The sequence below is a fragment of the Odocoileus virginianus genome, chromosome 19 (genome assembly GCF_023699985.2).
Source record: "Odocoileus virginianus isolate 20LAN1187 ecotype Illinois chromosome 19, Ovbor_1.2, whole genome shotgun sequence".
Classification (NCBI taxonomy): domain Eukaryota; kingdom Metazoa; phylum Chordata; class Mammalia; order Artiodactyla; family Cervidae; genus Odocoileus; species Odocoileus virginianus.
This window is the reverse complement of record NC_069692.1, coordinates 13,595,958-13,620,517: the sequence shown is the minus strand read 5'-3', so window position 1 is coordinate 13,620,517 and position 24,560 is coordinate 13,595,958. Positions and strand designations below refer to the sequence as shown.

General features: G+C 37.6%; 1 protein-coding gene across 3 annotated transcripts in view; it reads left to right on the top strand.

The window, feature by feature from the left end:
* NKAIN2 (sodium/potassium transporting ATPase interacting 2) overlaps positions 1-24,560 on the top strand; it is a 1,117,882-nt gene that overhangs the window by 212,862 nt on the left and 880,460 nt on the right. The window lies entirely within an intron of this gene.

Genomic DNA, 24,560 nt, shown 5'->3' with positions numbered 1-24,560 from the left:
GTTATATGAGGCTTTCCCACTGGTATATAGACTCAGACCTTCGAAGATACCCACCTCCCTCCACCCTTCGCCCTCCACCACCGTAAAAAAGTAAGACAATTTGGTTTTAGTGTTGACAGGTGAAATGGCTCTGACTGTGTAACAAATCTATTTGCAAGTCAAGTGATTTACAATCCTCTATTTAAGCAAAGTTGCAGAAGGGCCTAATTGAGTTGTCAGCCAATATATGATTAAAATAATTTTTGATGAGAGATCACTGACTTCTGGCATGTAGCTGAGGAGTTCAAGGATTTGAGTGACACTGCTATAATGGAAGGCGTTTCTTCCATTTCCATCTATTTATTTATGTAAACAAAGAATCTCCACAGTTACAGTAATAAAGACAATAACAAACTGAAAATGGAAGAAAGTTGATGCTGGGTCCTGTCTCCTTTTAGCACTAAGTAATGGTCACCATGGAATACATGATATAAATGGAAAAAGGCCAAGTTATCCATTTCATTAAGAGATTAATTTCTAGTAATTGTGATCTGTTTAATAATCACCACAACTTCAGATATGTTTTGTTTTGTTAATTGTGCCCTTCAAATAATTTTAATTGCAATTAAATCCAGAAGACAGTTATTTTTACACTTATATGGTCTTGAGTTTTTAAAGTCATTTCTGCATATTTTTATTGCAGAGAAATATCAATAGAAAGACTTTCAGGCATAAAACTTATTACAGTAATGTAAAATTCAGTGAGAATAGGATAGAAATTATGCTTTCAGAAACAAATAGGAATAAAATAAAACTTCAAGCTGTAAATAAAATCTTGTTTATGTCATTCTCCCTAGTATTTAGATAACTCTGGATTAATTAAAATGCTTATGTGAGTTTTATTCCAAAACATAATTTTTAATGTGGCACAACTCATAGTCCTTGCTATTTAAATGCACCATGAAAAATTAAATGTTCATCTCAAAATTAAAATTAAATTTTTAAACTTACATTAATGAATTAAATATACACCTCTGTGAGGGGTACATGGTTTTTTAAAAATTACTTTAAAAGGGTACTTTAAGTTTGAGGACTGTGGCTGTTGAGGAAAGGACTCACCGTACAACTATCAGCTTTCTCAATGCTACAATGAAGGATTTCATAGAGGAGATAAGGCCCCAACTGGCTCTGACATTGACATCAGCTTGCCTTTCTCTGAACCCCTTGTGGCCCCCACAGCTCATCCAAACATTTGATGCTTATTATGTGACTGTCTTAGAAAATTTTTCTCATATGTTAGACTGGATATTAGTTGCACTTTAGACAAGCTCTTCATACACCCTGACTGCAAGGTCACAGTTGATTTCAGTGAAATAATTAGCCAGTTGGATTTGAAATAGTAAAATAAAATGTCTCAAAAAATGTAAGTACAGTATCTTCCAAGTCATAGACTTAAGGAAATGATCATGGATATCCCTAGAATGCTTTCATGGATATACACAGTGTGTTTTTCTAAGAAAGGTTTGTTTGTTTATTTTTGGCTGCGCAGGGTCCTCCTTGATGCACGCAGGCTTTTTGTCGTTGCAGCAAGTAAGGTTGCTCTTCATTGTGGTGGGCGGGCTTCTCGGTGGTGGTGGCTTCTTTCTGAGAAGCCTGGGCTCCCGGTTCCGCAGGCTCCAGAGCGCAGGCTCAGTAGTGGTGCATGGGCTTAGTTGCTCCCAGCATGTGAGATCTTCCCAGACCAGGAATTGAACCAGTGTCCCTTGCGTTGCAAGGCGGATTCTTAACCACTGGACCACCAGGGAAGCCCCCTATTGTGTGTTTTAATAACAAAGTGAAAATAGATGGTACAGATAGTATATAGTAAAGAAAGGCAGCAGAGTTCTTCATTTTTCCTAAAAGGTTAATTGGAACCAATTTTTATCCAAGAAAGTGGTCATTTTTATTCGTGTGTGATTTAATAAAGTTTAAAACTCCACAGTTATCCTGTGGTTAGCATAAGCAATGCGTACATACACGCTTGACTCTCCTGTTCCCTGAGTGGCCCTCCTCTTTCAGACGAGTTGTGCCATTTGAATTTGGTGGCATGGAGATGATATTTGAAGTCACAGGCAGGAACGGGATCAGGTAGGAAAGGAGTGTGCTGTGAGGATAGAAAAGAGGTCCTCTAATGGCAAATAATGGGTGGGGAGGAGGAGGAGGCTTGGAAAGATCTTGAAGGATAGGTAGAGAAGAAAACCTGGAGTTTGGGGGGCTTTCAAAGCCACAGGAAGAGAGAGCTATGTCATGCTGAACAATTAACATGGGGATTGGCTAGGTCCACTGAAACTTGTTAAACTGAAAATATTTCTAAGATCATAAAAAAAGTCAGTAGTGGGAGGGAGGAAAAAGCCTCGCTGTCTGCAGGTTGGGTAGATTCAAAAAAAGATTTGCGAGTAATCTTCTGTGGTCAGTTGTGTCCTTTAAATACTGACTGAGCCTCAATTCTGTAGTTCCCCCCCTTTGAGAATCCAGACACATTGCATAAACTCGCTAAACATTTTGTCCCTATTTGGTAAAACAGGGATGATAACACCTCTATCTTAAGGGTATTTTGTGAAGATAAATAGAATAAATTACATAACAAACTTAGCATACTTTATGGCCTGTAAAAACTCACTCAACAGTTGAGACATATTATTGTAATTAACTTTCCTAAAGAGGTTCTTAGGGCACAAGGGAATTTACCTATCTCCAGCCACATCATCTTCTGTCACAGTTATATTGTGCTAGTTAATCTAATTCATTTTGTTATAAGAAGTGATAATACACCTGGGGTATGAAAAGCTCATTTTGATAGTTATAAGGGAATCAATATGGTAATAGATATTCAGTTCAGTCTGACCAGCTTAGATGAAGAGCAATGGTAGTCTATGCATTTAAAAATTTTACAAAACATGTCGATACATTTAATGTTATTTAATAAGTTTTTTAAATACATTGTTATTTAATATATTTCAAAGGAGACTTTTTTTCAGGCCTCAAGATATGTATGAATATATTGTCATCTAATTTGCTTACTTGCTATCCTTAAAAAGAGAATTAAAAGATTGACTCTTGCTATTGATAATACTAATATCAGATTAAACAAGAGTCAACGAGGTAGTTATCTTGAGAATCAGCACTTCTAGGGAGATCCATATCTAGTGTGCCTTCTCCTCAGAGTTACATTGCTTGTAAATTTTATTTATGATTCATATAAGGTTTTATGTTCCAATATTTTTCCAAAGGACATCCTTTATGTCCATGTTCCTGCCCTCAGTTATATTGGTAACTGTCCATTTTGTATTAAAGATCACAGTGAAAGTAGTTTTTATGATATTTCTGAATTATGAAAGAATTTCATTCCAGTAGAACTGTGCTGCAGCTGAGATGTTTATGACTGTGCTGTAAGCTAATTGTAGTAAAAATCATAATTTGGGTGACCTTCATAGTATTAAAGTGACTAATAAAGCTCACTTTGTCTTGGCCAATACAGATTATAGGTGTAGAGCCAGATTGCCCACGGTCATCTCTGTTGCTTCCCCAGGGAGGGTTTAAATTGTGGGGAGATTTTCTGTTGAGACTAGAATATGTCTTTGGGCAAGAGGCAGTTGCCTGTTTGGTAGTTCTGCCTATAAGGCTCTCTGAGATAAATTTTAGTTTGGAAAAGCCAGAAGGACAAAGAAACCAATTTATTTTTTTTTTTTCAAATTCTGAGACAGCATCCTCCAACCGGCCCAGGGTACCTCTAGAGACCCTGAATAGTGCATAGAAAGGCTGTTTTGTTTTTATTTTGAAAATCAATTTGCTCCTAAACTTCCTCAAATATTTACTGTAGGTGGAAGGAAAAACATTTTTCTGCTCTCAGTTTTGCCCTAGGGAGGAAGCATTTCTGTGCTCTCTAATCCAAAAGAAAGAGTGGGTATTAGTGTGTCTGATCTAGGCATAATTTGCCACTTTATTGCAGGTCATGCTCAGATGCTCCATAAGCAAATATTTCCCCCAGGGACATCTTCCCCAGGGGTCCTCTTACCAGGGAGCCGAGCATAATCCAGTTACAGCAGCACTGTCCTCTCACCGCCTCCCCCACCCAACCTCCGACGAAGGCAAAGTGGTAGCGACTCAGTCGTGTCCGACTCTGTGAGCCCACGGCCTGCAGCCCGCTGAGCTCCTCTGTCCACAGGATTCTCCGGCAAGAGTGCTGGAGCGGGGTGCCATTTCCCTCTCCAGGGGATCTTCCTGACCCAGCCGTTGAACCCGCTTCTTTCACACTGTGGGCAGATTCTTTACTGTCTGATCTACTATCGAACCTCCAGTTGGCTGTCCCAAATAAACTCCAGGAATCTGTCTTCATCTTGTTTGTTGCCTTAATTAAGCATAGCATGCTAGTTTTTCTAAGCATTAACTTTTAATTAACTGCTACACGTGATTTCCCTCTATATACATTATGGATCCACACCTTTTACGGAGATGTATGCTGTTAAGTGTATATCTGTGTTACTTTTTGTAAAAAATTCAAAACCAGTGGATTATATTAGTCTCTTTTGTTGTCCTAACATGGTTTTGAAAAACTTTACATTTTGCCATCGTTTTATTTTCTAGTGTATCTGTGAGAACTAAGCGTTACACTCACTTTTTTAGGTGAAAGCCCAACATAATGAAAGATTGGTTGATAATGAGTTCCAAGCCTGACTTTTTACAAAATGTAAATTTTTATTTTAGTTCTCTAAAATAAAAAGCTCAAGATGGGGTCGGGATCTGTTAACACTTGGTGAATGTTTACCATGTGCCAGAAACTTAGCAAGACTGGGAACCCAAAGGAAAGAAAGACAAGAACCCTGTCCTCAAGGCTGTTACAGTTTATGGGGGAAGATGAGTTAAAAAGACTTTAGCAAATGGACCAATGGACGTAGGCATCACAGACAACCATGGATGACGGAGAGCCAGCCGAGTGATGAAAGGTGCCAAGACAGTTCCAGGCAAAATATTTAGAAATGGAGGAGAGTAAGAGAGAACCTGGACTTTAGAAATACACAGAATCCCTTTTTGTGACTAAATTGTGTGTGCTAGTCTAATAAGTAAAAACAGAATTAACATTTGTCTACCTGAGGGATAAGTAAAATTTATGTAAGACACAAAGCCAAGAAGTAAATTTTTTCTATCTCCCTATACTGGTCCCTTAATAGTGAACTCACCATTTTAAAGATGATGCAATTTAAACGTGTTCAGAAATGAGTATTCAGATGAATCAGCCCTTTTCTGATGCAGAGAACTTCTTCAGATAGAAGCCCCAAATAGCCATGTTTTTTGAATTATAAACCCCTTTTGAGATTTTATTGGTAGGTGCTTTAATAGTTGCTAAATCTGCCAAGAGTTGGTTACTAAAAAAAACAAAAACTGGAAGCCTCCAGTATAGGCACTTAGGTCTTTGTCATTCATTATTATCATTGTTATTTTAACAAAGCATTAGTAATATTTATGGTTGGAGTCAAGTACCAAACAAACTCAAATTTATTTTGATTCTTCAGATTAGTTTGTGATTTTGATAAATGGGAAGATTTTCCTTTTAATTATAATCTTCATGAGTCAGTAAGAGCTAGGTGTAAAATCTGAAAGCTTGTATTTTAACTATTTGAAGCAACAGAAGGTTGTATGAGAAGGGAAAACAGTCAACGTCTACAGTATAGATGTCTTTCATTAAATGCTCAGGTATTTGTAAATCCTTCTTTCCTCCTTCCTTCCACTTTCCGTCCTTACCTGCATTGATTTATATTTATATTTATATTTATATTTACCTGCATTGATCTATATTTCTACTGAAATATAGAATAAATCTCAGGTCTATTAATAAGGGTAAATAATAAACAAAACTTTTTCTTTTTTCCTAGTAAGGGACTCCCAGACTTTCATTATTAATGTCCACTATAGCCCACTATTCTCAAATTTCAAGTCAGCACTTTGTCATTATATTCTTAATAGGTTATTTGCCATTATATTCTTAATAGGTTATTTTGCAATCAGGAAAATGTTTTTCTTAGTAGTTGGAAATTAAAAGTTAGCTAACAAACTTGTAATGTGTTAGTGTGCAAAAAAGAACACATGGTAGCAACTTTTCTATTTTACTTTAAATGCTTAAAGTTCCAAAGGTATGTTTTCTTAAAGAACATCAAATTATCAACTAGTAAAGTCTTAAATATAATTTCCCCATATTTTAGTGATTAGTACTTTTTCCTTATTTATGTGGGATATCTGAAAATACTTTGCACTTATTGACATTATAGATTATGGATTGTTTCTATAAATTTGATAATTTGAGATTAGCGTATATGAGACATTTCTTGTATATATTGCCAAATCTTTGAAAATGTTTAATAAAAGAAAGATATTCAGATTAAGAGTTCCTTTGAGCTTTGTTTCAGCATATGGCTACTTGGTTAGATCATGTTACCTTACTAAAATGGTAAAGTACATTTGAGTCTTTTATGAATGGAAATGGAGTGCTTTAGTTGTGAATATATTGAAACATCATTTGAATGAGTTGTTTAGAAATACAGACTTATGTTTTGTTCCAAATTACATAGTCTTTTTCCTTGAAAGGATGTTGGACAGTTGATATAAATGAGCTATGGATCTCTGCATAGTAACTTTCAGCATATGCCAACCATTCTGTCAGCTGTATCAATAAATCTATTATTGGGTTGGCCAAAAAATCTATTTGGGTTTTTTGGAAGATGATATGGAAAAAACCCGAGTAAACTTTTTGGCCAACCCAATGTAATGTATGATCAGAAGGTAGAGGTGTGTTGAGGCATTTGAATAAAATTCTGTTTTAGGCTGATGTGCTTTTAATAACTCTAGCTTTCATAGATAGTGTGTGTTAAATACAATCTCTTTTAAGCTTTTTCTCACGCAGTAGTCTTGTGACTATTCTCTATATACATGGCCAAATGGAACTATCCCGTAAAACAGGTTTCATCTATTTCATTGCTACCCATTTATGGCTGCACCATGTGGTAAGAATCCAGAAACATCAGGTGTGCTGTTCTTGTAACATTGAAGTGGCCTCCAGGTGATAGGCACGGCCAAGTGTCTTGGCCCAGTGCCAATTCACAGTGGTCCTTCCACCAGCACCACTTAGCAAATTACTTTGAGGCAGTGGATGGTCTTATGTGGAACAATATAGGATTCTGCAAAGCAGCTGTCTTGAAGTTCTTCTGTCTGTGAATCAGAACAGAAAGTGTTGCTAGCTGCAGTTTTTTTGTTGAAAGAATAATTTGCTTTTTGGCCTCTCTGCTGCTGTTGCGCTGCTAAGTTGCTTCAGTCGTGTCCGACTCTGTGCGACCCCATAGACAGCAGCCCACCAGGCTCCCCTGTCCCTGGGATTCTCCAGGCAAGAACACTGGAGTGGGTTGCCATTTCCTTCTTCAGGTTTTTTCAAATGGAATGATAACAGTTGTATACAGATCCCCTAGTCCTTCAGGCCACTCTTTTTAGCAGTCCACTCTTCAGTTCTCTCTTTTGCTACTTTTTTGGATCAAGTCCAATTTTGTGGCAATTAGAATTGTGAATTCCCCTCCTTAAATAACTCACATTAGTTTGAGTTTGATATTTTGATATAGCAAAGACATCCAGGGGGGCAAAAAGGCAACTTGCCAAAAGTTAAAATATGCTGATATAAACAGATTATTTAAAACTGAATCTTTCAGTTTGGTTCTCTAAAGCAACTGAAACATGGAGAAAGAAAGCTATGCTGTATTGTATGTCTTAAAAATGAAAAAAAAAAAAAAAAAAAACTAAGCAGAAACCACAACAGCTTCAAAATTAGGAGCAAATCTAGATTCTGAAATTGAGATGTATTTGGTAAGACCAACATTCTCCAAGATAAGGAATAGTTGGAATTAAAACTGCAACTGGCTGCCTGGAAGGGGCAATGTGGGAAGTTCTACAGAATTCTCATGGGTAAGATTGGTGAATCTAGGGTTAATTCTTATGGGGCTGTTGGTAGAGACATCTGTTGGAAGGTATTTCAAAGAGACATGGTCAAATTGGACAGTTATTGTTTTTTGAGGAATTTATTGTCAAAATGCATAAAATGTGAAACTGTTCATATTACAAGGCAATTATACTCAGTGCTATAAAAGTGGGAACAGGTATTGTCACTAACAAAAGGCAGGTTTAAAATGTATATTCATCTGCCGCCTAAACCCCAGATGCTTGGAACTACTATTTTCCTGATTGGTTTAACTTAATACTAGATAGTCTCCTAAACTCCATAGTGGTACCAGAATCAGACTATATTTTGGTTGGTGGGAAGTGCCATCAAAAAGTTCTCCACAGTTATTTCTTCCATCTTCAGTTTGTTTCTAGTTTATATTTTTCAAACTTTAGCACCACCAATTTTAGACACTATCTTCAGTATTTAAGACTTTAGAGCTTTAATTTTATTTTAATAAACTTAAGCATTTGCTTGATTTTTTTCCTATGCATAAGCTCCTAAAGTAAATAGTTCATTCATTTTTATGCCAGCTTTGGTGCTATTTACATGCATACCAATGAAAGGAAACCACTCCAGGGAACTTAATTCATGAATTAATGCAAATGGTAAGGTTACATCATTTGGGTATAAGCTATAAACTTTGGAGAATGGAGAATAAGCAATCAAGGTAAAATAGCCCTCATGCCTGCATTATTTATGGAAACAAGATCCTGGCATTTATATTCCGAGGTGCTATTACAGAAGATAGAGCTACCTATCTGTGCAGATGTGCTAGTAAGGTCAAAGGGGGCCAAGGTTCAGCCTCACATGTGGGAAACTAACTATTCTGCTGCATCTTTATTCAGAGGAAATCCACAGGGCTTTCATTTGACCTACTATATTCCCAATATTTATTGCTACCATATCTGAAACCCCTACAGGTTGAGAGCAATCATATTTCATCCATTCTAAGGTGTCATCAATGTAAAGGTGCATTATTATGCTCAGTATACCACTAAGAAAGGAAAAGTACTTCCAATTAAAGGATAACTTTTCATAAACTGAAGAGTCACATTTTCCCATTGTTGAAATTGGGATGAAAGATAAAGTCACCTCAGTTGAAGTAGAGTACTTCTTTTGTCAAAAGTGCTCCCTAACTTGCAGGTAAAGCTTACATGTTGCTTTCAGAGGGCTGTCTCGGGTAGAGACGGACATTCCCTTTGGAGAATGAGAGGTCAGCACATTGTCACTTTAGGTCTGTCCCAGGAGCTCTCTCATTAGCACATTAGAGAGTATTAGAGCTTCATCTGGTAGAGTGCTTGGGAATTCTTTCTCTGTATCTATGTCTTCTTATACTTGATTGCTTCCAGTGAGTTTTAGTAAGATATAAACAGGCATAAGAGCACATCAGCAGTGTTTCATATACTATTATTTATTAATATAATTATTCTAAATTTGCTTAAATTAAAAAAAAAACAGTCCAGACATTCTTAGTAGAATGCCATAAAAAGATGTATTTCTAGGAAACTGGTTAATGAACAAAACCAGCAAAAACCCTCATCTGCTTAACATCTCATTCTGTTCCCAAACCTCCTTTCTTAGCAACCTTGAAGTGACAGTTGATGGCTTGGTAAGGATATGGTAACAAGGAATAACTTCTCCATATTTAAGGAAACTCAGAATTTCAATTCTTGCCACACATATATCTACTCTGTTAATTAAAGCAAAAAGCCCGCAGACAAAATGTAGTGTCCCAAACCTGAATTTTAATAAATGCAAATATGCCAAAAGTGAGAATAGTCAGCTGAAGTTCCAGGATAAAATGTTTGTCTTATATTTACCATGAAATTCATCAGGTTTTACTCAGCTATAGCGGAAACGACAGAAGAAGATAAAAAAAATCATTCCAGGAGTCTGACAACTAACAAATATACTTCATAAATTCTTTGAATTTTAGTGTGGGGAACAGTATAACTTCCATGAAGCCAGAGGAAGAAGAAGCCTTGTCGTCTCTTCTCCACTTCAACTCCATGGATACTGGCTTCCCCACCCCGCCCCCCCGTGTTTAGGAATCTGGGTTTTAAAATCTTCTACTGAAAGTTCTCTGCAGGATTTTTTAGCCATTAACTATCAAGATAGTGAGCATGTTATTCTCACCACATGCTCGGTTGCACTCTTTAACTGAAACGTCTCTGAATTGCCAATAAATTTCTTTCACATTGGCAAACAATCCTGTTATCTGATTTTGTGGTTTATGGATAAGGTGGACAAAGTTACACCAGAAGTACAATTATTGTTAGTTAAAAACAATTATTGTTAATTAGTGACATTGCTATGAGATGTCCCTTGCCTCAATATAGTGTGATTCCTTATTTAATTGCTTTTCTGCTCTAGTAAGCTGTAAAGTCTATAAAGGTAAAATACTCATTCATCATTGATATAAATACTAAATCACCAGCACTTAGCACAAAGCCTGGCACATAATAATCAGAATATTAAAATATGGCATGGTTTGGCTTCAATAGCATTGACATGTGATAAAACATCTTTTCAGAATGATCTACATGTGGCCAATTGGAGATGCCATATAGAGATGCTGAAAAACTCCCACTATAATTTGTGTTTTGTTGTTGCTTTTGGGGTAATGTTTTATAGATTTTATTTTTCCTTCATTTTTATTCATTAAAAGGAATAGCTCTTGAGTGTTACATTAGAGATTAGATTAAATAACTAATTCTGATAACTGTATCTAAAGCTGTCTACATTGTTGTTGTTCAGTTGCTAAATCATTTCCCACTCTTTGCTACTCAATGGACTGAAGCATGCCAGGTTTCCCTGTCTTCACTCAGAGTTTGCTCAGATTCATGTCTGTTGAGTCACTAATGTCATCCAGCCATCTCATCCACTGTCACCCCCTTCTCCTCTTGCCCTCAATCTTTCCAAGCATCAAGGTCTTTTCCAGTGAGTCAGGTCTTCACATCAGGTGGCCAAAGTATTGCAGCTTCACCTTGAGCACTTCCAATGAATATTCAGGGTTGATTTCCTTTAGGATTGATTGATTTGATCTCCTTGCAATCCACAGGACTCTCAAGAGTCTTCTCCAGCGCCACAATTCAAAAGCCTCAGTTATTCGGCACTCAGCCTTCTTTATGTTCAGACTCTCACATCTCTACATGACTACTGGAAAAACCATAGCTTTGACTATACAGACTTTTGTTGGCAGTATGAAAAGACAAAAAGATGTGACTCCAGAAGGAAGAAGATATCTACATAAAGGAAGTGAAAAAGGAAGTAGGGCAGTTTTGGTGTAAATAATGAGCTAGGAAGTTGAATTATATGAGAAACACAGTTATTCAGAAATATTAAAATAATGGATCTAATTCATTTTCATGTAAATATTTTTAAGAGTCACCAACAGGACAAAGTAACAGGCTATTTTTTAAATTGACATTTGCCTACATAGCAGACTGTTATACACTGCTTTGCACTTACAGACATCTTTAATAAATAATCAATGTGTTTTCTAAAGATATTCTAATGTTCCAACTAAATAAGAATGTAGACATATGGATAAGGGTGTTAACTCTTTCGGAAGTAATGAGAATTTATTTAGGAGCCAGACTGACAGATTTTAAACACTGTTGCTTAGAAAGACGGACAAGGAGTCATGCCCATAAAAATCAAGTGAATTCTAAAATGAGTTGGCATAAATACTGATTTATATCACTCATACCCTTTTGTAGATAAAAATGCTTAAGACATTATCTTAGGCACCAACTGTACTGTATATGCAAATGTTAGTGCATGTTGCAAATAAGACTTACTCAAAGGACAAACACTTGCCATATTATTAATTACAATCATGTTGGTATTTCTACATTGAATCATAATTATTGTTGGCTTGCATACAATTTTATGTAATTTATTTATTCAACAAATATTTATTGGACCCCAGGAATGAATTAGTGTTCAACACAGAATGATACAAATTAATGCCCTAAAAGTTTCTAGTTAAAGGATATCTTTATATTTGACTTCTCCCCAGTTTAATATATAACAATAATAACCAAGTTATGCTATCATTACTTCTACACTCTGCTTTGAACATGAACACATTTTGGGGTACCCTCTGAGTTAGGTGCTCCACAATATGTGCTGCCTGAATACTATAAACATTCCAAGATTGTAATATGTGATTGGGGACAGAGGATAAACACTGAAAGAAGTAATATGGAGTAGCATAATTTGAGTCAAATGAATAGTCTGTGAAGAAATAGAACTTTGTGCTGGTGATGAATCACTGAAAAAATGACTAAGAACCAAACCTTTCTTGTTGTTTTTAAATGTTTTCTCCTGGGTCTCTCTCTTTTTTTCTTACATCTCACCTAATTCAGACTTTCATTTTTTTCTTGAATTATTTTTAAAAAATATTACCCCCGCCCATAATCCATTCTTGCATATCATTACAAAGTGAGTCTTCTATAAATATGCTTTGGCCCTAGAGTTTAGGTTCTACCCATGTTACTTTGGCATTTAAGGTGGTTCAAAACCTGGCCTGACTACAGTTCTCATTTTTATTTACTGCTGTTTTGCTCGGAAGTGCTAAGTTTCTTTTTTCTGCTTATTGCAAAAAAAGAATTAGAATTATCATGAAAAACAGTGAGAGAATTGACGACCTTTGCAGTATTATACTGTGTTTGAATTTGCAAATCCACTGAGAATGAGCCGAGCCTTCAGATGGATTATAAATAGGCTTTGGCAGGCTTTGAACTGCCCACATGGCATTCTAAGATTTGAACAGGGCTTTGCTGGCATGCTGAACCAACTTAAGCTCTGTTATGAGTTATAAAGAACATAAGGATGAGTGGCTCTGTTTGGAGCTTTGTGTTAGCCAAGTAGGTAAAATGAATTCATGGTTAGACTTTCTCTCCACACTTCTTTCCGAATTATTTTGATATCTTTTCTTGATCCAAGGCAGACAAATTCCACTCTTCTTACAGAAATGACCCTTTACTATTTAAAAGAACAACATGAAGCACCAAAATTTATTTCATTGTCATCTCTGAAAAGGTGGTGATATCAGAGATCCAGAGTCAAATTTTCATAGACTTATTAATTGATGGCACAAGTTTGAACACTTACATGTGCTATGGTTTCTAAAAAGCATTAAGAGTAATTTGGAATGACTCTATATATTCCAAATTAATGTATTCTTGCTATGGCTATATATGCATACAGATTACTAATATGTACTCGGCATTAAAGAGCCCAAATACCACCATCTCCTATCAGTTGACATTCTCATCTTTGGTAACATCAAGCTTGTTCAGAACTTTCTGATGGAATGCAATTGTTTATCTAGACATTATTTTCTGTGAATTACCTAATATGCATCTGGTACTGTTTTACTGACCCAGGTGTGCTATCCCTATGGACACTGACAAGACATATGACTAACACCAGATAGATGGGGCAGACTGCATGGGAATGACTCAAATATACTCTGTAGGTCAAAGCAGATGAGTTTTGTGGGGAAAGTAAGTGCCTGCAGCCTCTGCCTACAGATTTCAGGGGAGCACAAAAGTGACTCAGGCAGTGTACAAAGGGCACACCATCTCAGGCATTGTCCAGCGCTTTAGACTTCAAAGACAGCATAGAGATCTAGACTGGAAATTGAGATAGGAAATTCTAATTCTGACTAGAGCTGAAAGTTCATGGAGAAAGTGTGGATTTTTTGCATGCATGTCCATAATTGGGATTAAAATATTGAGCTGATTCTCGAGCATGTACTAATATCTGCTTATTTCTTAGTCACTAACTTTGTTAGGTAAATGATTTTTCAGACTGGGGATATGAGCCATCTTGGGAAGGACTATTTGGTTCCTATGCCCATCTCAAGTTTCCTTTGAGGGCCTGTTGTATCCACCTGGATAGTATAGCTGTGGGTCTGTTCAGATGCATGAAGAACCAATCAGAATGTCTTTTTATCCCAAATAAATGGTTATGCGATTGATCTTCAATGAAGAGTGAAGCGAAAGAAAGCCCAAGTGCGCTCAAATATGTATTTGAGAAAGAAAAGCATTTACTTGAGTACTTGCTAGAAATAAAACCCCAAAGAGGAGGGAACTTCAAAAGGAGGAAAGGAAACTAAAAAGGAAGACAGACAGAAGAGGGAGAAGAAGTAGAAGAGCTGAAATTGATCAACCACTCTTAGTCAACAAAGATCAAAAGAAGGTTCAGAAAAACAGAATAACATGTTTCCACTTACCTGATTTAGACAAATGAATTCTTCCCTGAATACCCTTGCTAACATTTTGGAAAAAAAAAAAAGTATGGAATGATCACATGTGGAATATTTGCAAATATCTAAAGCATACTACTATAAATGTCTTTCTTAGGAACCGGTTAGCATGTTTAAACTTTATTTAAAAATGATATATACTTGTATGTGTGCTAAGTCACTTCAGTCGTGTCCTACTCTGGACAACCCTGTGAACTGTACCTCACCAGGCTCCTTTGTCCATGGGATTCTCCAGGCAAAAATACTGGAGTGGGTTGCCGTGCCCTCCTCTAGGGGATTTCCCCACCCAGGTACTGAACCCACATCTCTTACATCAGCATTGCACCCTTATAACCATTTCCTCTTTGCCCCTCCTGTCACTCTTTGAGACAGGCCTTTGCCCTCTCACAATGAGACCCCTGTGATAGACTCCTAAAAGTTCCCCTTCTTCTTTCCCCACCCATCCATCCTAATACTCCAAAAAGATAAATCTGTTAAAAACGCTGCTCTTCTGTGTTGTTTGTGTAGAATTTACTTTAGGTTGTCCCTTTGTAAGCTGTAAAAACCCAACAGTGTTTAAGGAGGAAGCTCTAAGGTGCTCCCTAGGGCAAGAATAGCTGAGATTTTTACAAAGGAGGTGCACAGTTTGCATGGACTTTCAGAACAAGTAGAATTTACTCAGGAACATATCCCAGGGAGGATATCCCTGGGAGAACATATCCCACCAGCTTCTCTGGTGGCTCAGTGGGAAAGAATCCACATGCCGGTGCAGTACACACGGGTTTGATCTCTGGGTTGAGAAGATCCCAGGTAGAAGGGAATGGCAAACAACTCTCGTATCCTTGCCTGGGAAGGGACAGAGGAACCTGGCGGGCTGCAATCCCTGGGGTCCCAAACTGAGTGACTAACAACAGCAGCCATAACAAATATCCTGGGAAGAACAATCTCTTGAGCAAGCTTTCAGCAGAGTTTTTTTTTTTTTCAAACAGTGGTGGGCAAACTGAGATAGAGGTCCCAGAATTTGTGTGAGATAGTGGTTGAGCGGCTCTAATCTAGATTGAGCAGGTCAAGGATTGTCACGGCAATTTTGGAATTTCATTTTATAAGCCTTAGGGAGCGGGATACAGAAGGGTTGCATTAGTACTCTTTCAGTTTCCAGTGATAGAAACACAGCTCATATTTAGCTGAAAATGTAAAAGGAAAAATTTTTATTGGCTCACAAAACTAAGAAGTTTAAGAGGAAAATTGTCATTAGGTCCTGCTGAGGCAGTAAAGCTGTATGAAAGAATATTAGAAATCACTCTTCCTTTCCCCTTTTTACTGTCCTTTCCTCTAAGACCCAGCAGAGTTATGTCCTTAGTGCCTGCGAATCCAGGGCTGTCTTTTTCTAATTGTTTTCTCAGAAGTCCTGTGGTTGCCACTCATGGGACCTGCACACACATACGTGAAGCTGAGAGTGGGGTCAGGATCTCTCAACTGAATGGACTGATGAGAGCAGGACTCGGCTCCCTGTAAGGAAGAAGTTCAGTTATCAGAAGAAGGTGTGGGCAATAGAAACCAGGAGAAGTCATTCCACGTTTCTTAACAAAATGTTGTCAGTAGAGTAATTATCAGGCTTCCCTTGTGGCTTAGTGGTAAAATATCTGCCTGCAGTGCCAGAAATGCAGGTGATGTGGGTTTGATGCTTAGGTCAGGAAGATCCCCTGGAGGAGGGCATGGCAACCCACTCCAGTATTCTTGCCTGGAGAATCCCATGGGCAGAAGAGCCTGGTGGGCTACAGCCCATAGGCTCGAAAAGATTTGGACCTGCCTGTAGTGACTTAGCATGCAAAAGTAGCTATAGTTAATTGTCCTGAGTAAATTTGGACCACTTGGGTGGGTAGCCTGTCTCATTGTCTAGTCCAGAGCTGGGACTGGGTTCAAGACAGCCATCTTTGAAGTGGGTATCTCTTTGATGTGGATGCCTTGGCAGTCAAAGCTTAAGTCAAGCACTTGTATTATAAAAAGGAGAGCCAACTGCAGTGCTTACACAACAGTGGATGTTGTGAAAAACCATTGTTGACTTGGACCCAGGACTAATGGAGACTATACACTATACACTGCCAGACTGATGGAAGGGCAGAGCATCTACCAACCACTTATACAAAACAATAGTTATTTCACCAACAAAAGAGGGTTTTTGGTATCCCTTAAAGTCTCTGGCATCAACTTTAGTAGTATTTTAAGTCCTTAGTTTTACTGCCTTAGGGTTTATTCCTGTTTAGGCCATGTCTAAGGATGCTAACCACTGTGAGAATATGGATTAAAGTTAAAATATACATACCATGAATTGTGATTGATAATCATGGTATCAGTTTATTGAGCCATAACCACATTTTTTGAAATGAAACTAGAAACTATCAAAGTAGAGTGAATGATATGTTTTAGGATGAAACATTTAACAAATGTAATGGTTTTTTGAAACTTCGTGTTTTCAAAATCTTGTTCATAAAAAGTGTATATTTGGGGGACTTTTGTTAAAAAGAAATTGTGAAAACCACTAACAAAGCACCTGGGCATTATCCCTTCTACTTGGTTATTGGCATAGCTGCTTGTTGGAGTTATAGTAAATACTTAGGTTTTATCATAGCTATTTTGCAATATATGCTTTTTAAAGTTATATTTGAGTGTGGTTATAGCATATGTGTGTGTGTGTGTATATATATATATATATATAAAACATAATATATGTATATACATATAGGGCTTCCCAGGTGGTACAGTGATAAAGAATCCACTGTCAATCCAGGAGACTCCAGAGACATGGGTTTGATCCCTGAGTTGAGAAGATCCCCTGGTGTAGGAAATGGCAACCCACTCCAGTATTCTTACCTGGACAATTCCATGGACAGAGGAGCCTGGAGGGCTGTAGTGCATGGCGTCACAGAATTGGATGTGACTGAGCACACACACATATTATATACAAAGTGCATCTCTGAATTTATCATGGAACAAGTGGGAAATTGAATCAATTTTACCAAATTGAATTTAAAGGCAGTTTGGTAGAATGTACTTGTCTTCTCTTCCACTCACTGTTCCTGTCCCTAACCCTCCTCCCTCTCCTTTTTCTTTCTTAAGTAAGTAAGTGAAGTTGCTCAGTCGTGTCCGACTCTTTGCGACCCCGTGGACTGTAGCCCACCAGGCTCCTCCGTCCATGGGATTCTCCAGGCAAGAATACTGGAGTGGGTTGCCATTTCCTTCTCCAGGGGATCTTCCTGACCCAGGGATCAAACCCAGGTCTCCCGCATTGCAGGCAGATGGTTTAACCTCTGAGCCACCAGGGATATATATATATATATGTGTGTATATATACCCATATAAATGTATCAGCTTTCTTACCTAATAAAAACTGGCATGCTAAGCACTTTACTTATAGTAACTCATTTAATCCTCTTCCCCAAGGTATTTATTATCCCATTTTACAGATGGGGCCATTAAGGCTTTAGAGACTTGACAGTAGCTTTTCTAAGGTTACCTAGTTAGTAAGTATGTGAACCAACTGGAAGTTGAACCAGACAGTTTGACTCTAGAGCCTGTCATCTTTATTGACCTTTTTGTTCAGATTCAGAAGAGCAAGTTGGATCAGTGTACCAATGACTTTTGAATCTATTTGCCTGAACACGGGGAACACAGGAAGGGAGGGCACTGGAGAGTCTCCATTTCATTGACCTGCCAACTCCATGTCCTCGTGTCTCTGGGGCTTTGAATTTGGGGTTTATAGGTTAAAAAGAAATGAATAGAGAAAGACTGAAAGGGAGTTGTGCACCTGATAATTCATTAAAGAGCAAATAGACAATGGTGCATAGGACCATATCCTGTTTAAAGCCCCTGCCAATCACGTCCTGCTGGCCATGCTGACCCAGTGATGACCCACAGGTCAACCCAGGGCAGAAGGTGTAGCCAGGGTGAAGAACACTTTTTTTTTTTTTTTTTTTTAAACTTGAGCTCTCCAATGGCTCTGCTTTGGTCAGATGCTTTGAATGGTGTCAACTGGGAAATGTGATCTTTCATCTCACGCCCGCTCATCTGTCCTCTACACTCTGTGTTGCCGCTGCCTGCCAGCCCAGGGTATGTTTACAAGCTTCAGTTCCTTTTTTTCTTAACAGCTAAAGAGTACAACCAGTGTACAAACCAGACAAAATGTAAACACTTTTGTTCAAAGGGAAGCAGGTAGTCATAGGTCATGACTTCTTTTAGAAAAATAGAGCTCTATATTATGTATGTCTCTTTGTAAAGTATTTGAGAATCATAGTAAATGTGAAAGGCATTGTATTTTTGATTCCCTGAAGAACTCAGTTTGCCTTAGAGCCCTTGGGTAAGAGAGGAAATGGCCTGTGTGAAGCAGTTCCAGAGAATCAGCACAAATCCCATTATGATGACCAACCTTCAGTCAGTAATTTTAGAGGTCCCAGGGATTGTGGCAAAGCGTGTTTGCTTGGATGCATGTTTATAAAAACTCTTGCTTATCCCCTTGCTTCTAAAGGAGATGTTCAGTAACTAGAAATTGGGTCAAGCTTTAAATCTCGTGTTTGTCATCCTGAAAAGTGACCCTGCTAAATGGCTGTCTTGGCAACGTTAAAACTGTCACTTGACCAACCAGATCAGGTGAACTCAATGCAGTCTGGGGGAACAATAGCAGGGGTGATCCTCAGATCAACCCTTCAAGCGCCTAGCCTGTATATGTAACTCCAGCAGTTGCACACATTGACATATGGCCAATTGCTGTGACTCTTCTTAGAGAAAAAGTGATAAACTTGTCACGAGATTTGTGCATGTAGTTTTATGGCCAAGTCATGTTTCTGTATGACAGAGCCCACTGCAATATTGTAATTATCCTCCAATTAAAATAAATTTAAAAGAGATACTTTTCATATTTCTGCATATGAAAGAAAACTTTTCATTAAAAGTTCAAAGAATTAAAATATTTACATTATTGGACTCCACTGGATACATCAGCTTAACACTGATCACAAACTTACTCTGAATAGTTATAATCCTGAAATGGAAAGCTTTATTTCCCTTCTCTGGTTAAATTTGAAGTGTCTATTCCTCATAGTCTCTCTGGGCCGGCCTCATCTCTCTCTCCTCTGTGTCTCTCTCTGAATATTGCCCAATATGCTTATTTTTGTAGCTATCTGTGTGTGGGTGCTAAGTTGCTTCAGTCATATCCAACTTTTTGCAACCCTATGGACCATATCCCACCAGACTCCTCTGTCCATCGGATTCTGCAGGCAAGAATATTGGAGTGGGGTGCTGTTTCCTACTCCAGGAGATCTTCCCAACCCAAGGATTGAGCCCACATCTCTTGTGTCTTCTGCATTGACAGATAGGTTCTTTACCACTAGCACCACCTGGGAAGGCATGTAGCTTATCTAGTGGCCTTACATTTTCAACTGATTTGGAGAACTCGTGTTTTGTACGCATAGATGGCAAGCAGTCATCAGAAGTGATTATTGCACTCTAAGGAACATTCTAAGTCTTGAGTTGTCTGCTTCACTGCTTACCCTACTACCAAACAGGTGTTCCCTTCACAGATGCGCAGAAGCAATGCTAGGTGGCAGCTTAAGAGCCCCAGCTGCTCCTGCCACCCCACACCTTGTGATGCCCTTGCCTCTCCCTCTGCATTGAGACCTACAGAGTGTTCTTTTGCCAAACGGGTACTCCAGACTTTCACTGTATTTCCACACTTCTTTATACCTCTGAAAACAGAAATTAGCTTATGGTTAGCTGCAGTTGCTTTATGTGTGGACTTTTTAATTCAAAAGTTATTATTTTTTTATGGTAATGAGGAAGCTTTAAAACTGCTTTCCCAGTGGTTTTTGAAAGTTGTCCATGTTGTTGTCTGCAGTCTCTTTTTTAAACATTTTAATTGAGGGATAACTGCTTTACATTACTGTGTTGGTTTCTGCTGTACGTCAGCATGAGTCAGCTCTAGGTATCTGTGTGTCCCCTCCCTCGAGTCTCCCTCCCATCTCCTACCCCGTTTCACCTCTCCAGGTTGTCACAGAGCCCCGGTGTGAGCTGCCTAAATCACACAGCACATCCTGCTGGCTGTCTATTTTACATATGGTAGTGTATGTTTCCAGGCTACTCTCCCCATCTGTCCCATCCTCTCCTTCCCTGCCCTGTGTCCACAATCTGTTCTCCATGTCTGCATCTCCATTGCTGATCTGCGAATAGGTTCATCAGTACCATCTTCTAAATTCCATATATAGGCATTAGTATGTGATACTTGTTTTTCTCTTTCTGAATTACTTAACTTCACATGATAGGCTCTAGGTTTATCTGTCTCACTAGAGCTGACTCAAATGCATTCCTTTTTATGGCTGAGTAATATTCCATTTTGTATATATGTACCAGAACTTCTTCATCTGTTTATCTGTCAATGGAAGAATACTGGAATTGTTGCCATGCCCTCCTCCAGGGAATCTTCCCAACCCAGGGATTGAACCCAGGTCTCCCACATTGCAGGCATATTCTTTCCCATCTGGGCCACCAGGGAAACACAAGAATACTAGAATGGGTAGCCTACCCATCTTCGGGGGGATCTTCTCAACCCAGGAATCAAACTGGGATCTCCTGCATTGCAGGGGGATTCTCTACCAGCTGAGCTACCAGGAAAGCCCATATTTGTACCACAGCTTCTTCATCCATTCATCGGTCAAGGGACATCTAGGTTGCTTTCATGCCCTAACTGTTGTAAATAGTGCTGCAATGAACATTGGGGTACACGTGTCTTTGCAATTATGGTTTTCTTAGGATACTATGCTCAGTAGTGGGATTGTTGGGTCCTAAGGCAGTTTTATTCCTAGTTTTTTAAGGAATCTCCATACTGTGCTCCATAGTGGCTGTGTTATTTACATTCCCATGAGCTGTGTAAGAGGGTTCCCTTTTATCCACACCCTCTCCAGCACTTATTGTTTGTAAGTTTTTGAAGATGGCCATTCTGACCAGTGTGAGGTGATATCTCATTGTAGTTTTGATATGCATTTCTCTAATAATGAGCAATGTTGAGCATCTTTTCATGTATCTTCTAGCCATTTGTATGTCGTCTTTGGAGAAATGTCTACTGAGGTCTTCTGCCCACTTTTTGATTGGGTTGTTTGTTTTTCTGGCATTGAGATGCATCAGCTGCTTATCTATTTTGGAAATTAATTCTCTTGTCAGTTGTTTCATTTGCTGTTATTTTCTCTCATTCTGAGGGCTGTCTTTTCACCTTGTTTATCGTCTCCTTTGCTGTGGAAAAGCTTTTAAGTTTAATGAGATCTCTCTTGTTTATTTTTGTTTTTATTTCCATTACCCTAGGAGCTGGGTCATAGAGGATTTCGCTGTGATTTATGCCAGAGAGTATTGTGCCTATACTTTAAGAGTTTTATGGTTTATGGTCTTACACTTAGATCTTTAATCCATTTTAAGTTGTTTGCAATCTCTAACTCTCTCTCTAGCTCTCGCTGTCTCTCTGTCTCTCTCTCTTATTCTCTCTGTGTGTCTCTCTCTGTATCTCTTGCTATCTCTGTCTCTCTTATTTCTCTCTCTCTCTCTGTCTGTGTGTGTCTCTTTGTACCTCCCTCTCCATCTCTGCCTCCTTTGCCATCTCTCTCTCTCTCTCTCTGTCTCTTTTCCTCTATCATGCTTGCACACACACATTGTGAGCATTTACCCGTAAGTCTTTCCCTCTGTTTTGCCAACAGTTAATGTGTCCTAACAAATAGGTATGTGTAATTTAAAGGAGATAGTGTTTTCATAGCTCTTCTCAATAATCAATAATTTAAGATCAGAGCCATAATATATGGTATAAGACATACTATATAAATGTATACTCATTTACTTGTTATTCCTCATGGCCATTCTCAAAGTATGATTTATGTTCTTTCAGGAAGTCAGGAGGGTCAAACTATTTTCCTAATAGTACCAAGACATAATTTACCTTGTTCACTTTGACATTTGTCCTGATGGTACAAAAAGTAATGATGGTATAGTCACCTTAGCATGAATCAAGGCAATGACACCAGACTGTACTAGCCATTGAGTTGTTTATCACCATGCATTCACAAGGTGTGTAGTTTAAAAAAAAAAGGTTTCAGTTAAATTCTTGAAGTAGTAAAATTTATACATTTTGTTAATCTTTAATCCTTGAGTAAACATCTAACATCTTTTTAATATTCTCTGACAAAATAGAAGGGATGCAAAAAGCACTTTATGTACTGAAGTATTTTTGCTGTCTCAAGGAAATACTTGTGCAGTTTTTTGAGTTGCAAACTGAACAGAAAGGTTTTTTTTTTTACCCATGTCATCAGCATGTCATCAGTTTTTGCTTGAAAAACAATTTGCAAACTGTGGTTATGTAGACTTGGGTATTTTCAGTTCTTTTTCTTTTTTTTTGGAAATGGGCAAAGTGAGCTTGTTGCTTCAAGGAAGACTACTCGCCATATTTGTTGATAAAATCTGATTTTTGAGTTTTGGAAAGTGAGTCTCAGCCACTAGTTTAACAGCTTGTGAAGATTCTTCTGATAAGATGGATAGTGATATTAATAAGTATGGCTTTTAAATATTGTTTAATGAAATGAATCTTCCTTTAGAAAATCTACATAATTTAGCAAACCATTATTTTTCAGTTACTAATGCAGGATATTACAAAATTATTCATGGACAGAAAAATCCATTCAAAGTATAAGATGTACTAACTGCTTCTAATGTTATAAAATATTATTTAATATTATTTCAGATCCACATTGTAACTTAACTTTTAAACTACTATAATTTTTGGTGTAGTATCAAACAATATTAAAAGGCTATTTTAATACTCCTCTTCTATCCAACCACAAGTGAAACTAGATTTCCTACATATTCTTCAAACAAAATGACATAGAATGGTTAACCAAATATAAAAATCAGACTTTCTTCATTAAAACTTTCCACTTTAATGTATGCAAAATATTATACTTCTCACGTGTTTTGGGAAATAGCTATTTTTTGTAAAGTATATTAATATGTAATAGTCTTATTTTATTAAATATTTAAAATTTTCTAACTTCTGATATGGTAAATAAAAAATATATATATAACTGAAACCACTTTTGGATTCTCAGTGCTGTTTTTTTTTTTTCCTAACACTGTAAAGATGTTCTGACTCAAAATAATTTTGAACACCTGGTCTACCATTTTCATATTTAAGTAACTGATATTTTTTTTCAACCACACATAGTATTGTAAAGCATAACTGAGACACAGTCAGCCAAGAAATTAAGTTGATTTAACAGGAATATACAAAGTCTGGTAATCTATGAAAGTTATCAATAATATCTTGCCCTAATCTTACTATGCGAAATCTCTTCAAAACAATGTCCTCATCCAAGGCAGAACATCAGTCTCTTAATACATTTTTCCTTTTCATTCCCAAGTTAGAGTATGTCAAAGAAACAAAACTCTGGCTTCTGAAGTATACCATGGTCTTAATTTTTTAAGTAGTTTTGATTCAACCTCTTACAGAGCTCAGACTACACAATCTGGTCCTTAAATATTTCAAGGAAGTACAATTCCTTTGGTGAGAGACATTTCCATCCAAATATTTTGTATGACCACTCGCATTTCTAATTGAGAACTTGCTGTCTGAAGAATTAAAGAATCAAAGACTCTGTAAAATGACCTCCCTCTCCACTGGGAACAGATCAAAGTAGCTCTTGGGCACTTCTTAACTGACAAGGGTCTAACCTACTCTCCATACTCGTGATCAAAAAGTAAAGGGAAGTGTGAAATAGTAACTGAATGATCATCACTTTAGTAGCTCATAGCTATGGCCTTGGTGGAGTTTTACATATCTTTCTTCATGTTTTAATATTGTAGGTGACATAACTATTTTGTGTGCTTTCATTATAGAATTAAGAGGATCTGAGAGACAAACTCTTGAGAAAGTTGGTTGTGTCATACCAGAGCCTTTAGAGTTGTCATGATACCTTAGCTAAGAGTGGTATCTGGACTCAAGTACTAGCTGTGACACTTATGGTGGGCCAGGTGCTTAACCTCTCTTGACCTCGGTTCCTTTATCTGTAAAATAGGAGTAAGAATAGTTTGTACATATAGAGGCTATTTGAGGATTAAAATTTGTGTTTGCTTATAGTAGCTATTGGAACGTAAGGGATTAGTCAGTTTTAGTTAGAGTTATTACAACAGTGATAGCATTTATGATGATTCTCTATGTTCTTAGAAATTGTTTAAAAAATGGAAAATGGCTACAACTTTTTCAGTTTTCAGATTAAAACTGTCATA